The following is a 13,577-nucleotide window of genomic DNA, read 5'->3' as shown; positions in this document are numbered from 1 at the left end:
GGCTATTACAAATCATGCTGCAGTGAACACAGATCTTTTTGCATGGGTGTGTTTGGTTCCTTACTCCTCTGTTTTTTATCTCTTGTCATTCCAACTCCATTATAAGTCCCCTGGGGGCAGGAATTGTTTGAGTGTTCTTTATGGATGTCCCAATGCTTCAAGTAGAGAATGCAGTTAAGCCACTGGTGGTGTTTTCGATGTCTGCATTCATGAAATATCAGAGCTGGAAGGACCTAAGGAATATGACTTATAAAGCTAGTTATTCAAGTTCAGGTGCTCATTAGTGACTTTCCTAGAGCAAGAAGCAAGTCTCCTCACTCTCCCAGTCTCTGACTCAGTGAGATCATGGACAAAGACCTTCAGCACTGGAGTCAGGTGAACTTGAGATCTTATTTTGCCTCCCAGTCACTCTAGCCCTAGACCCTGGGCCTGTATTTTTCTCTGGAGACTGCAGTGGATGTCAAAATTTAGACCGGCATTGAAATGCTAAAAGTGTCAGCACATAGTAAACATTCAAACATAAACCTGCTCTTTAATATCTTTTTTATTTTATTTTTATAAGCAAGATCAGAGCATGATTCTTCCACTTACGATGTTTTGTTTTGTCTTCATCACCTTCTACCCAGGGCCTTGGGCAGGCGAGTCATGTACTCTGCTGCTGAGTCACTTCCTTTCTGCCCCCCCCCACACCCTTTTTTATTCCAGAGCACTGCTCAACCCTGGCTTATGATGACATGGGGCATTGAACGTGGGACTTTGGAGCCTCAGGCAAGAGACTCTGTTTGCATAAACTTTATGCTCTTCACCCTTAGCCCCCTCTTAATGCATACCTTCTTTGTTAGAAAGCTCACACATTTATGGTCTCTTCAATATCTGAAAATGTCACCTGACTGCTCTTGAGAGTTTATGAGTAAGAGGGTTCTTGATGGGGATTTAATCTAGAATTAAACCAGTATGAAAAATGGTGTCACCTTCAGGAAAGAGGGTTGCTCAAAGGCCCAGTGCCTTTTACCTTCTCCCTTTACCCCTAAGAGGGAGAATTTAACTGATGTGTTCAGCAATGAGTAATGTAGAGTGCTGTGCTGGACAGTCAACTCAAGTTATGGGATGGAAGTTGGGGAAAAAAGGTGAATATGTTAAATAGAGAAATGAACATAAACCAAGTGAAGTGGACAGTCCATGGGGTAAAAGCAGGAACTAAAGGGGCAGCACACAGGACTCACCCCAGACTTTGCATCCAGGACCAAGGTTTTGGAGAGATGTAACTAGGGACATGCAGAGGTGAAGGAGTGCAGCCTGTCTAAAAAGGCCAGAGGAATTATTCCCAGGGAAAGAGTGGAGAAAGGGATTGGGTGAACACTCTAGTGAATGAAGACAGCTTTCATTGAGAGAGGAGCAATAAAGGTCTTCCAGGATTCTCTAGGGTTATTCTTTTTAAAATCATGCTTCTCTCTCTCTCTCTCTCTCTCACACACACACACACACACACACACACACAGACACACACACAGTCTCTACCCACTTTCTGTTGAGAAGACAGGAGCCTGGGTGTCTATGTGTCTACAAGAGTATTGTCCCATCATGGCCTGGAGCCTAATATTCAGGGAATGTCTTGGCTGATTGATCAAGGAGAAGGACCTGATCTACAAATAGCAAGCCCCCTCCCCACCCCCCATCCCAAATGCAATAATTCCCCACATGGGCCTACGAAACAAATCCTCTGTGTAAAGAACACTGGCCTGACTCCAGCAATAACACAGCTGTTGAAACAGCTTAGTCACCAGGGGAATGGAGGTGCATGCAAGGGAATGCTGGGCTGTGGGGATCTGACATTTAGCTGGTTGGCAGCTGCCCTGAGAGCCGACACAGATCTGTGGGAGAGCTGTGGAGAGGAACTGCTTCCCTTCCACACGCATGCCTTGTTTCTTTTGAAGCCCAGCTATAATCCCTGATGAGGGCCAGAGGAGGGAAACATTTTAAGACTAAGGAAAGGAAAAGAAATGTTTCACTCTTTTTAGACACCTGATTTTGTCTCCTTAATGACCAGTGCTTATTTCCTGGATAACATTTCCCTGCCCCAGGCCAGGCTGAGCATAATTTAGATATGGTGTGGGGGGGGGGGCTATCTCATTTACTTAGAAAATCTCGGGACTCTCTTAGCTTGTGGGTGTGCAGATGATCATAAAGAAGTTAAGATGGCAAGTCTTGACCATTTTTGCCAGATTTTACTCAGGCTGTTTGTGTGTGTGTGTGTGTGTGTGTGTGTGTGTGTGTGTGTGTGTGTGTGTGTGTGTGTTTTAAAGCTGTTTTCTTCTGTTTGAGTTCTTGTCTGAAAGACTGGGCAAACCTGGCAAGAAAACATAGCTGGTATCATTAGGGTTTGGGGAGGGCTAATAACTTGCTGGAGGGCATGCCCCCCATTTTTCTTCCTGTTTTCTCTTTATCTTGAACTTCTTGTGTGCTGTTTGTTTTGGAAATTTTTTTTTTTTAATTTTCTATTCAAGAAAGGATCAGTGAACAAAAACACAAGGCAGGAGGGGTACAACTCCACACAATTCCCACCACCCAATCCCCACAACCCACCCCCTCCCATGGTAGCCCCCCCACTCTCCAGCCCTCTGGGAGCATGGACCCAGGGTCATTGAGGGTTGTAGAAGGTAGAAGGTCCGGCCTCTGCAATTGCTTCCCCGATGAACATGGGTGCCGACTGGTCGGTCCATACCCCTAGTCTGCCTCTCTCTTTCTCCAGTAAGGTGTGTCTCTGGGGAAGCTGAGCTCCAGGACACATTGGTGGGGTCTTCAATCCAGGGAAGCCTAGCCAGCATCCTGGTGGCATCTGGAACCTGGTGATTGAAAAGAGAGTTAACATATGAAGCCAAACAATTTGTTGAGCAATCATGGATCCCAAGATTGGAATAGTGGAGAGGAAGTGTTAGGGAGGCACTCACCGCAAACTCCAGTGTACTTCTGCTTTCAGGTATATATTTTGCAGTAGTTTATGGATACGTGTGCACATAAGCTCTCTCTCACAGAAACTGGTGTATATCTAGGTTATGGGACTTTGTTAGAAAGTGAACTACCTGAGATGAAATTAGAGTGTACTATAAAAGGAAAGGTCTCACCCGAGTAATGAAGCTGAAGGGTTGTCATTCCACACGTGAAGTCTCTGGATACAGTCTGAGGTGAAGCATGTTGAGGTGGCAATCGTTGCTTTAGTTAGGTTGTGATCGGCGGATGCAATATTATTTGGTTTGGATTGGGAGATGCATACGGGAAAGTGGGCCCTATCCAAGGGTTCCAGGACTGGGGGAAGTAGGGGCTCTATAGTGAAGATGTGAGGTTCCTGCTGTCTTAGGGTGTTTTGGAAATTTTTTATGTTAAATTAGCCAGCCCTCGACTTCCCTGATTACTATAGGAAAATGCAGCTATCAGACTGAATCCTGCCTTAGTCTATTTTTAGAGTCAGTGTGAATGAAGCTCTAATTGCAGAGAGAGAGAGAGATATGTAGATTTTTATAATCTTCAAATCAGCTTTTTTCCTATACCCAGTGTCCTGGGGGAAAAAGCAGAGAAACTCATATCAAGTTTGTTTTCTCTCTCCGTTTATTAATTTCCAGCATTTTTAACACTTGCCCCCTTTTGTGGCTCTGATTTCTTTAGTTCTGTTAAGAAAAGTGTTCATTGCTCATTGGTTCATTGTTGAGTTTAAATTCCTTGGGCACCATGAAAGTTCTTTTTGGTAACTATTTGCTGAAACATGAAGTATTTTCAAACTTTCTTAAAACTATGTCAGTACAGTGGACCTGTTTCCTTGAGATCTCTCCTACCTCCTCCTCCTTCCTGACCAATCCCAGTCTGGGTTTCACATGGACAGTTAGATCACATTCTTAAACATCCTTCCACACAAAATGCTACGGATTTGCAGCAAGTTCCTGCCCTTTGTCAACACACTGCTCTGCAACATTGTTCTCTCTCTCTCTCCCTCTCCCTCTCCCTCTCTCTCCCCCTCCGTCTCTGCAACATTGTGCCTCTTTCTCTCTGCAACATTGTGCCCTCTCCTCCCTCTCTCTTTCTTTCTCTCTCCCTCCCTCCCTCTCCCTCCCTCCTCCCCTCCCTCCCTCTCTGCAACTTTGTGCCTCTTTCTCTCTCTGCAACATTGTGCCCTCTCCTCCCTCTCTCTCTCTCTCTCTCTCTCCCTCCCTCCTTCTCCCTCCCTCCTCCCCTCCCTCCCTTTCTGCAACATTGTGCCTCTTTCTCTCTCTCTGCAACATTGTGCCCTCTCCTCCCTCTCTCTCTCTCTCTCTCCCTCCCTCCCTCCTCCCCTCCCTCCCTCTTTGCAACATTGTGCCTCTTTCTCTCTATATATAACATTGTGCCCCCCCCCTCATAGCTTCTTCTCTTGCCCCTTCTCCCACCCCTCATCACACTGCATTAGTTGAGTTCTCTGATTATATTATGCTGTTTTGTGCTTCCATGACTCTGCCCAGACCTTTCCCTACTTTGTCTTCAGTGGTAAATTCTTGTTCCTACTCAGATTCACAGGGAAACATCACCTCTCCGGAAGGAGGTGATTGAGAAGATCACATATTCTAGGCTCTGTCTTCATGCCTGACACAGAGTTCTTGACATCTGTGTGCTGGCTGCATGTTTCATATAGACCTGAAAAACAGTGCACCACATCTGGGAATGCCCAGGTACATTTATGTGCCTGCCTGCCCTGCTTCACTGTAAACACTTAAGGGCAGTGGCTTGGCCATGTGTGTCGTGTGCCGTGCCGCGCCACTCCCCCATTTTGGATATAAAAACAAGTCTGTTCTTAAAGATACTTATCATGAGGAGGGAAACGTTGAAATTGAACGGATGGCTGATTTAGCATTGGGGATTTTAGTGGTATGTCGGTTCTATCTTGGTGGTAGCCCCAGATGTGAAATCTTGCTTTGGCAGAAACGCAACATAGGGAATGTTAGACCCAGGCACGTCCTCCATGGGATTTCTTGTCCGTAGCCCATTGATTCTCATTCCAATAGACCTGGGCAAGAATGGTACAGACCTCAAAGACCCACACTTACTGCCTTCCTTAGTCCTTAAATTCCAGATCAGGCCTTTCTTTCTTTAAAGGTTGAGTAAAATTCATGAACAGTGCCATCTGCCCCAGGACTTTTTATTATTTATTTATTAACACCTTATTTATTATTTATGAGACAGAGAGGAGTTCAGAGGGAGAGGAAGAGACAGTCACCTGCATCCCTGCTTCACTGTCATGAAACTTCTCCCTGCAGGTGAGGACCAAGGCTTGAACCCGGGTCCTTTCATATGGTAATATTTACACTCAACCAGGTGTGCTACCACCTGACCCTACCTTTTGCTTTTTTAAAGAATTTTCTGGCTTACAGTTTCAGTTTCCATACTTGTGATTGTTTGATTCAGGCATTTTTCCATTTATTCTTATTTTGGCCTTCGTAGGATTTTTTTTTTTTTAAGTATCCATTTCTTCAGGGCTACTGAATCATTTGGCAGTTGTCTGCTATATCCTCTTAAAGTCCTCTGTCCTTACACGGTATCTATTATAACTCCTCCACTTTCATTTCTCATTATTTGAGGTTTTGTGCTTTCCTTTACTGAGCTAACTAAAACTATATTGGCATCACTTTATGAATAGCCAACTCTGAATTTCAGGAGGGAAATCTGGTTGAGAGTCTATCACTAGTGTCTCAGAAGTGCACAAGACCCTTCAGAGTAAACTGAGTCATATGAAGAACTCATTCTACAACTCTTTCTTCTTCCTTTCTTTCTCTTTTTCTTTCTTTTTTCTGTTTTTCACGTTTGCCCAGTTTCTGTGTTTTTTTAGGGATGTAGTTTTGCTCTTTAAAAAAAAAATTGTTATTTTGGTTATTGGATAGCGACAAAGAAATCAAGTGGAGAGAGAGAGAGAGAGACCTGCAGCACTGCTTCACAGCTCATAAAGCTTTCCCCCAGCAGGTGGGGACTAGGGGCTTGAACCCAGGTATTTATGTACTGTAAAATGTACACTTAAGTGGGTAAGCCACTGCCTGGTCCATACACACACACACACACACACACACACACACACACACACACACACACACACACACGGTGGAAATGCAGAGGGAGAAAGACCAGACCACCGCTCAGCTCTGGCTTATGGTGATGCTAGGGTTTGAACCTAGGATCTCAGAGCCTCAGGCATGAAAACCTTCTGCATAACCATTGTGCTATCTCCACAGCTCAAAGTTTTGTTCTTAGATTCATGTATTTGTAGAACAATTGATGCCCAGGCTACTTTTCTACATGCGCCCTCGAGGAGTTGTAGAAGGGTACAGTACTGGCATGTGACTTCTTAGTGAGAAGATGCCACCTGCAGAATGTTCTTCCTCATTCTAGTCAGATTACTTCATAACAGATTATTTCGTGACAGCGTCCTTCAATTAGGACACGCTACTTTTAAGTACAGTGAGGGGCTATTTTCATGATGCTTAGAAAAATACCTTCCTACATGTGGAAAATATTTCTTTACAGTGCAAATGCTTGACATGATGGCGGGGTGGTGGAGGTGGACAAGAGAGGTGGTGTGAATTAAACTGTTAGTCTAGTTTGCAAAATAATTGTACTCATTCATTTTTATAACCGCTCACACCCAGGGCTGTAGGGCATCTTAAGAAAACAGCCAGGACTACTTTCGTAATTAGCAGAGTCCATTTTGCCAGACCTACTCTTGGATGTAGGACAGGGTTGGTTTTGTTATTTCCTTAATTGAAAGCGTCAAGAAAATACAAGCCAGGTCACAGAGGTTTTGATTGGGGAAGGAACGCGGGCATGAATAATACCCCCAATTATATGTCTGGAGGCTGGGAGCGGCCTGGTCTGTGCGGCCTCCTGAGGTTACCCAAACAAATCTTAATAACTGGCAGCTCCCCTATGGAATGTGGGAATGCAGATGAACATTGTGGAGTCTCTTAAAATTGTTCCCAGGGTGAGAGCCAGGAAAATCGAGGTTACTCAGGGAACCTAGAAGCTTTGGACAACCATAAAAATAATTCTTTATTTCCTTTTCATACAACTTGTCCTCCCCTCCCCCCCACACCCTTTATAGTAACATAATTGGTCAACTGGATAAACTAAGCATCGTGAGACTTGAGTGGAAAAGGAACTAGTATTATTATGGTTTTTGTTTTTCCTAGTGTCTGTGTCCTGTGAGAACCTTTTCCAAATCAAGTCCTTCTAAAATTTCCATCTTGCAGAGGCGGAGAGAATTGTTTAAAGGTCTGAGACAGGAAAACCTAAGTATAGAATTCAAAAGCAGATCTGTTTGGTGCCCAAATGCTTTGTACTCCTGCGGCTGGCAGGTACCTATTTCAGAAAGAGTGAGAAGCATTCTAAACCTTGTCTCTCATTGCCCCTCCCCCCAACACCACACACACACACACACACACACCTACTCTAAATAGTTTCTTGGAGGGTTCAGACTCCCACCGTTTTGAACTTATCCAAAGTATTTGACCTCCTTTCTGACGTTCTGCTTGCCTTTGGCAAAGTGGCAAAAATTACTTTTCAGTTGGGGTAGGGCAGTTTAACTAGTATAGAGACAAATGCCAAAGGACCAGGAAGATAGGTCACCTGGGGCGGTGGCGGGGGTGGGGTGTTCCTGCTCTGCCATGTTTCACGGCAGTTAACAAACTTCAGTGCTGCATCTTTCCCTCTCTACCTGTCTCTCTCTGTCGAGAGTACATTCATAGTGGTGAAGCCCCGAAAACAGCAAAACAGATGTTAGAGATGTCATTGGCCTACACTTCCGAGTCAGGAAAGGCAGTGTTTCCAGTGGTAATGATGTTACAAGTCTGGGTCTACTGTTATAAAACTCTGGACCACAGGTTTCTTTCTTTCTTTCTTTTTAAAATAGAAAATATCGACAAAACTGTAGGATAAGAGGGGTAAAATTCCTCACATTTCCCAGCACCAGGGTTCCATATCCCATTCCCTCCATTGGAAGCTTCCCTATTCTTTTTTTTATTTCTTTTATTTATTTAAAAAAGGAGACATTAACAAAACCATAGGACAAGAGGGGTACAACTCCACACAATTCCCACCACCAGAACTCTGCATCCCATCCCCTCCCCTGATAGCTTTCTTATTCTTTATCCCTCTGGGAGTATGGACCCAAGGTCATTGTGGGATGCAGAAGGTGGAAGGTCTGGCTTCTGTAATTGCTTCCCTGCTGAACATGGGCGTTGACTGGGTGATCCATACTCCCAGCCTGTCTTTCTATTTCCCTAGTAGGGTGGGGTTCTGGAGAAGTGGAGCTCCAGGACACATTGGTGAGATCGTCTGTCCAGGGAAGTCTGGTTGGCATCATACTGGCATCTGGAACCTGGTGACTGAAAAGAGAGTTAACATAAAGCCAAACAAATTGTTGAACAATCATGGACCTAAAGGCTGGAATAATGCAGATGAAGTGTTGGGGGTACTCACTGCAGACTATTGCATACTTTTGCTATCAGGTATATATTTTGCCCTAGTTTATGGATACATGTGAACATATGCCCTATTATTATTCTTTTGCCAAAGCAGTACTCAGCCATGGTTTAAGGTGGTGCTGGGGGAAGCTTCCCTATTCTTTATCCCTCTAGAAGCATGGACCCAGAATCATTATGGGGTACAGTAGGTGGAAGGTCTGGCCTCTGTAATTGCTTCTTCACCGGACATGGGTGTTGGCAGGTGGATCCATACGCCCCCCCACCCAGCCTGTTTCTGTCTTCCCCTAGTGGGGCAGGGATCTGGGGAGGGGAGGTTCCAGGACATATTGGTGAGGTCATCTGCCCAGGGAAGTCAGGTTGGTGTCAGGGTAGCATCTGTAACTTGGTGTCTGAAAAAGCATTAAGATATAAAGAAGAACAAATTGTTTAATAATCTGGAACCTAAAGGCATGCCTATAGCAGGTGAGATTTGAGGCCTCCATTTTAGAAACAGTTAGGAGGTCTATTTTAGGTCTATGCCAATGGAGAAGCACCACCCCGATCACCAGGTTGAAATAACACCAGTGTGAGGAACTACAGTGCTTTCTCTACCTCCCTTCCAGTATTGGAAATGGATGTTCCCGCCCAACCTGGCTGTTTCCAAAGCCAGGCCAACTCGGGCAGCCCACAGGCTGGCAAAAGCTGCTGATATGCTCTATGTGCGGAGAAGCATGCATCTCAGGCCTGTAGATGCTCTGTGTTGAAGCCTGGTGACTTTCCTCCTTGAAACTGAAACAACCAGTGTCCTTGTTTATAGGAAACATTCTCTAGAAGTAGCCTTGCTCTTCCAGCTGTTCTCCTTCAGAGTTCAAATTGGATCCTTCACCTTCATTATTGTGAAGGGTGCTGGGCGGCAGGAGGAGGGAAGTATTGCCCATACAGTAGACCAGGAGTCATGAAACTAGTGTTTTACTACAGGCAGCGTAGTCGTTAACACTGAACTCTTATTTCCCCGTCCGAGGAAGGCAAAAGGGAAAATTATTCAGGTTGGCCAACTTCTTTGCTTTGCTTGGTTTCTCTGCCTTGTAATACCCCCCAAACTTCTTATTTGGATAGGGGTTCACAGTGGGAAGTTCCATGTTCTTAAAACCTGGTAATTGTCTTCAGTTCTTCTTCTTCTTCTTCTAGCGTTTGCCCTTCTTCCGTAGCCAGTCAACAATGTCTTCAGTTAAATATGGGTATAGGAGTTTCACTTCCCTAATAGAAGAACAACTTTAGTTAACCCTTCCTGCATTCTGCACTGTTCTAAAGCATTTTTTCATGTGGTGATTAATGATCAAGAATCCTAGGGGGGAGGGGAGTACAAGTTCTATTCCAATGAGGTAAGAAGCCTGAGCATTTACCCAACACTGATGTCATAGCTATCCTAGTGAGGGTGGGCATGATGGCCACTTAAATCAGTCATTCGCCTAATGGTTTCCCCTTCCCTTCCCCTCCCTCTCTCCTTCCCTCCCTTCCCTTCAATCCTCTCCCCTCCCTTCCTTTCCCTTCCCCCTTCTTTTCTCTTTCTTTCTTCTTTCTTTCTTTCTTTCTTTCTTTCTTTCTTTCTTTCTTTCTTTCTTTCTTTCTTTCTTGCTCCTCTTCACCATGAAACACAACTAAAGGCAAAGACTTCAGGCCATGAACCTCCAGAAGTTTAAGTCTAACCTTTCTAGGATGTGGCTTTCTGAATTTGTGAATCTTGACTTAACATCGCAAACAGGAATGATAGCACATGGAGATCCAGACTGTACAGGAAGTATGTGTGGAACAGGCAGAAAAATGTGATAGAATTCATGGACAAAAATAGGAAGCATTAGAAAGAACTTCATTGGAAGTATTGAGGAAGGAGGCTCAATGGGTTAAGGCATAGAACTTCAACACACAGGCCCCTGGGTTTGATCCTCCCTACCTCAAATAACTCAGGGCTCTGGCCTCTCTCTCTGTTTTTCTGTGTCATAAAAAGAGAAAAAGAACTCGACTAAATGTTGAACCAAGAATAGTGTTATTGGGGCTGGACAGTGATACACTTCCTTACATGCATATGTTACTATGTACCACCACCCAGGTTCAAGCCCTTGGTATGGCAGATTCCCACCTGCCAGGGGAAAGCTTCACAAGTGGTGAAGGAGTGCTGCAAGTCTCTCTCTCTCTCTCTCTTTCTCTCCCCATTTCCTCTGAATTTTTCTGTCCTATTATATAAAATAAAGTTAGAAGAAGAATTGTGGTGTGATCACCATTTTAAGAAGTGTCTCCTTCAAGGGAAAGGCTGGAGAGGGTGTTGGGTCTTGGTTCATGATGATGGTAACGGACCTAGGCTGGAGGCTGAGAATGTTCTGAGATGCCTGTAAGGGTGAGAAGAGAAATTGTACTAAGGTGTCAACAGTTGTACTGTGAACCATTAAACCCCACCCCAATTAAATGATTAAAGAAAAGGGAAAAGTTCCCCTTCATAGAGTGACTCATGTGGCCTAATGCTTTGTTACCTGATTTGCTTAGTGATTTCATTCCATTTAGTTTTGATGATTAATACTTTTTTTTTGATGAAGTAGTTACTGACTTTTAACAGTTGAGAGAAATGTCCTACCAATCTAAATCACTGCAAAAAGTGAACAAGTCACATCAGATTGACCTTTGCCGCCTCCCTGGCCCACGTTTTCTTCCTGTCCTTACGCTGCCTGTCCCCATCCACGTGTGTAGTGCAGGCAGAACGACAGCATGGAAGCCAGTGTCCCAGCCTTGCAGCTCCTTGCTGTCAGGAACATATCATACAATGGTGCTGTGCTGATTTTAGCATTTCTTTTTCATCACAGCTCATCTCTGAGAACTCTAGACAGATGACAAGGTCTGCCTACAGCCTCCTTGGCCATGTTTCACCTGCAGAAAGCTGCAGAGGGTATTGGCCAGGGATGAGTGACCCCTGTGTGCACTGTGAGTTTTGTTCAACTGTTAAGTTTCTATTGAACTCTGGTGTGTGTGTGTGTGTGTGTGTGTGTGTGTGTGTGTGTGTGTGTGTGTGTGTCCCAAGAAAGGTAGTAGAGAATAGTGGGGCTCTGAGGTGATCCAGATGAAATTTAAATCTCAGCTTGGGGGAGGCAGGCGGCAGCCCAGCGGGTTAAGCGCATGTGGTGTGAAGCGCAAGAACCAGAGTAAGGATCCCGGTTCAAGCCCCCAGCTCCCCACCTGCAGGGGAGTCGCTTCACAGGTGGTGAAGCAGGTCTGCAGGTGTCTGTCTTTCTCTCCCCATCTCTGTCTTCCCCTCCTCTCTCTGTTTGTTTCTCTCTGTCCTACTGAACAACAACGACGACATTAATAACAACAATAATAACTACAACAACAATAAAAAACAAGGACAACAAAAGGGAAAATAAATAAATATAAAAATTTAAATAAATCAATCAATCTCAGGTCCATTATGTCCTATCTATTGTTGGGCACTCTATTACCATGCCACCATCATGGGTTAGAGAACCAACAGAGAGAATGTATACATGGAAATAATTCTTCTTTTCTTTAACACATTTCAGTTTTGTGACTAGTTGAGGGACTTTCATCTTATGCTAGTCTGTGTTTTGCTGAACAACACAAAACAAAATGATAGCTTTCTAAGACAGTTTCAAAAGAGTTGTCTTCCTCTTGTTACCAACCTTCTGGTAGGTTAACTTAACATCTGAGATCCTTAGTTTTCTCATTAAACAAAAGGAAATACCCCCTATAGAGTTGGGGAAATTAAATGAGGCAGTTTAAAAATGAATACATGCAAATATCTGGGCTTGAAAAATATTTAACGGGGGTCAGGCAGTAGCACAGCAGGTTAAGCACACGTGGCGCGAAGCACAAGGATTGGCTTACGGATCCCAGTTCCAGCCCCCAGATCCCCACCTGCAGGGAGGTCGTTTCACAGGTGGTGAAGCAGGTCTGCAGGTGTCTATCATCCCCCCCTCCCACGCCCCCCGTTTCCTCTCATTCTCTCAATTCTTTCTGTCCTATCCAACAACAATGACAGCAATAACAAGGGCAACAAAATGGTAAAAAATAGCCTCCAGGAGCAGTGGATTCATGGTGCTGGCACCAAGCCCCAGCAATAACCCTGGAGGCAAATTTTTTTTTAATTTAATATATTGATTTATTAGAGACAGAGAAATTGAGAGGGAGAGGATAGATAGATAGATAGATGATAGATAGATAGATAGATAGATAGGTAGATAGATAGATAGACAGACCTTCAGCCTACCTCTCCATTTGTGAAGCTTTCCCTCTACAGATTGGGGCTGAGGCTGAAACCTGGGTCCTTGCATTTTATTAACCCAATGCCTTAACTGGGGCGTAAGACAGAATAATCATACCTAATCGCTGGTTTTAACAATGCACTGACTTCCTTTGAGTATTCTCAGCAGATAGGCGTGGCATCTAAAGCTGGGAGCAGACCACCACATGAACCTTTCTGGTCTTCTCCCTCCATCCATGCAGTCCCTGCTCTGCACTAGCTACTTTTCCAGACAAGAGTTGTTGTTTTCCGCGGCTATGTTGTTTTCGCCGGGCTGGCTTCACGGGCGGGTAACAGACGACCAGGGACTCATGGTTGAGCTGTAGGCAGTATCTCTTTATTCATGCAGGATGCAGCACAATCTAAGCCGAGCTAAGCTAAACTCAAGTACCCTAAAACTCACAATGCTGTCTTTATATATACTTGCCAAGTAGGGTGGAAACTGGATGTGACATAGAGAGGGTGGAGAGAAAAGTGACTGGTGAAAATCAGAGTGTGACAAGGAGGGGGTGGAGCAGGCGAGAATCCTATCACTGAACCACCAGTGCCCTGGAGGGAGTGCTTTATGTAAATGTAAAAGTGCTTTATGTAAATAGACCAAAGCTTTGAATGGGATTAAATCTATCCCTATATAGGCACATGGTTAAGCAGAAGCCAGGGGGAGCTGGCATACTAGCCAACAAAGAGTTATTTCTGACTGTGACCTCTGTGTGTTCGAGGTCCAGAACCTAGAACCGGGCCCAGTTTCACAACCCCAGGGAAAGCCAACTCTGATTCTTTTTCGATTATGTTCTAGGATT

General features: G+C 44.5%; 1 protein-coding gene and 1 long non-coding RNA gene across 4 annotated transcripts in view; one reads left to right on the top strand and one right to left on the bottom strand.

Moving 5' to 3' along the window:
- Window positions 1–13,577, top strand: part of WLS (Wnt ligand secretion mediator) — a 168,970-nt gene that overhangs the window by 72,656 nt on the left and 82,737 nt on the right. The window lies entirely within an intron of this gene.
- LOC132542970 (uncharacterized) lies at window positions 7,445–13,127 on the bottom strand. Its single transcript, XR_009553940.1, has 3 exons — window positions 12,857–13,127; window positions 10,748–10,855; window positions 7,445–8,393 (listed from the first exon to the last, which is right to left on the bottom strand). It is a non-coding gene; the product is annotated as an uncharacterized LOC132542970 (long non-coding RNA).

The sequence above is a fragment of the Erinaceus europaeus genome, chromosome 13 (assembly GCF_950295315.1).
Source record: "Erinaceus europaeus chromosome 13, mEriEur2.1, whole genome shotgun sequence".
NCBI classification, from domain to species: Eukaryota; Metazoa; Chordata; class Mammalia; order Eulipotyphla; family Erinaceidae; genus Erinaceus; species Erinaceus europaeus.
The sequence above is the reverse complement of the archived record's forward strand: the minus strand, read 5'-3'. Positions and strand labels throughout refer to the sequence as shown.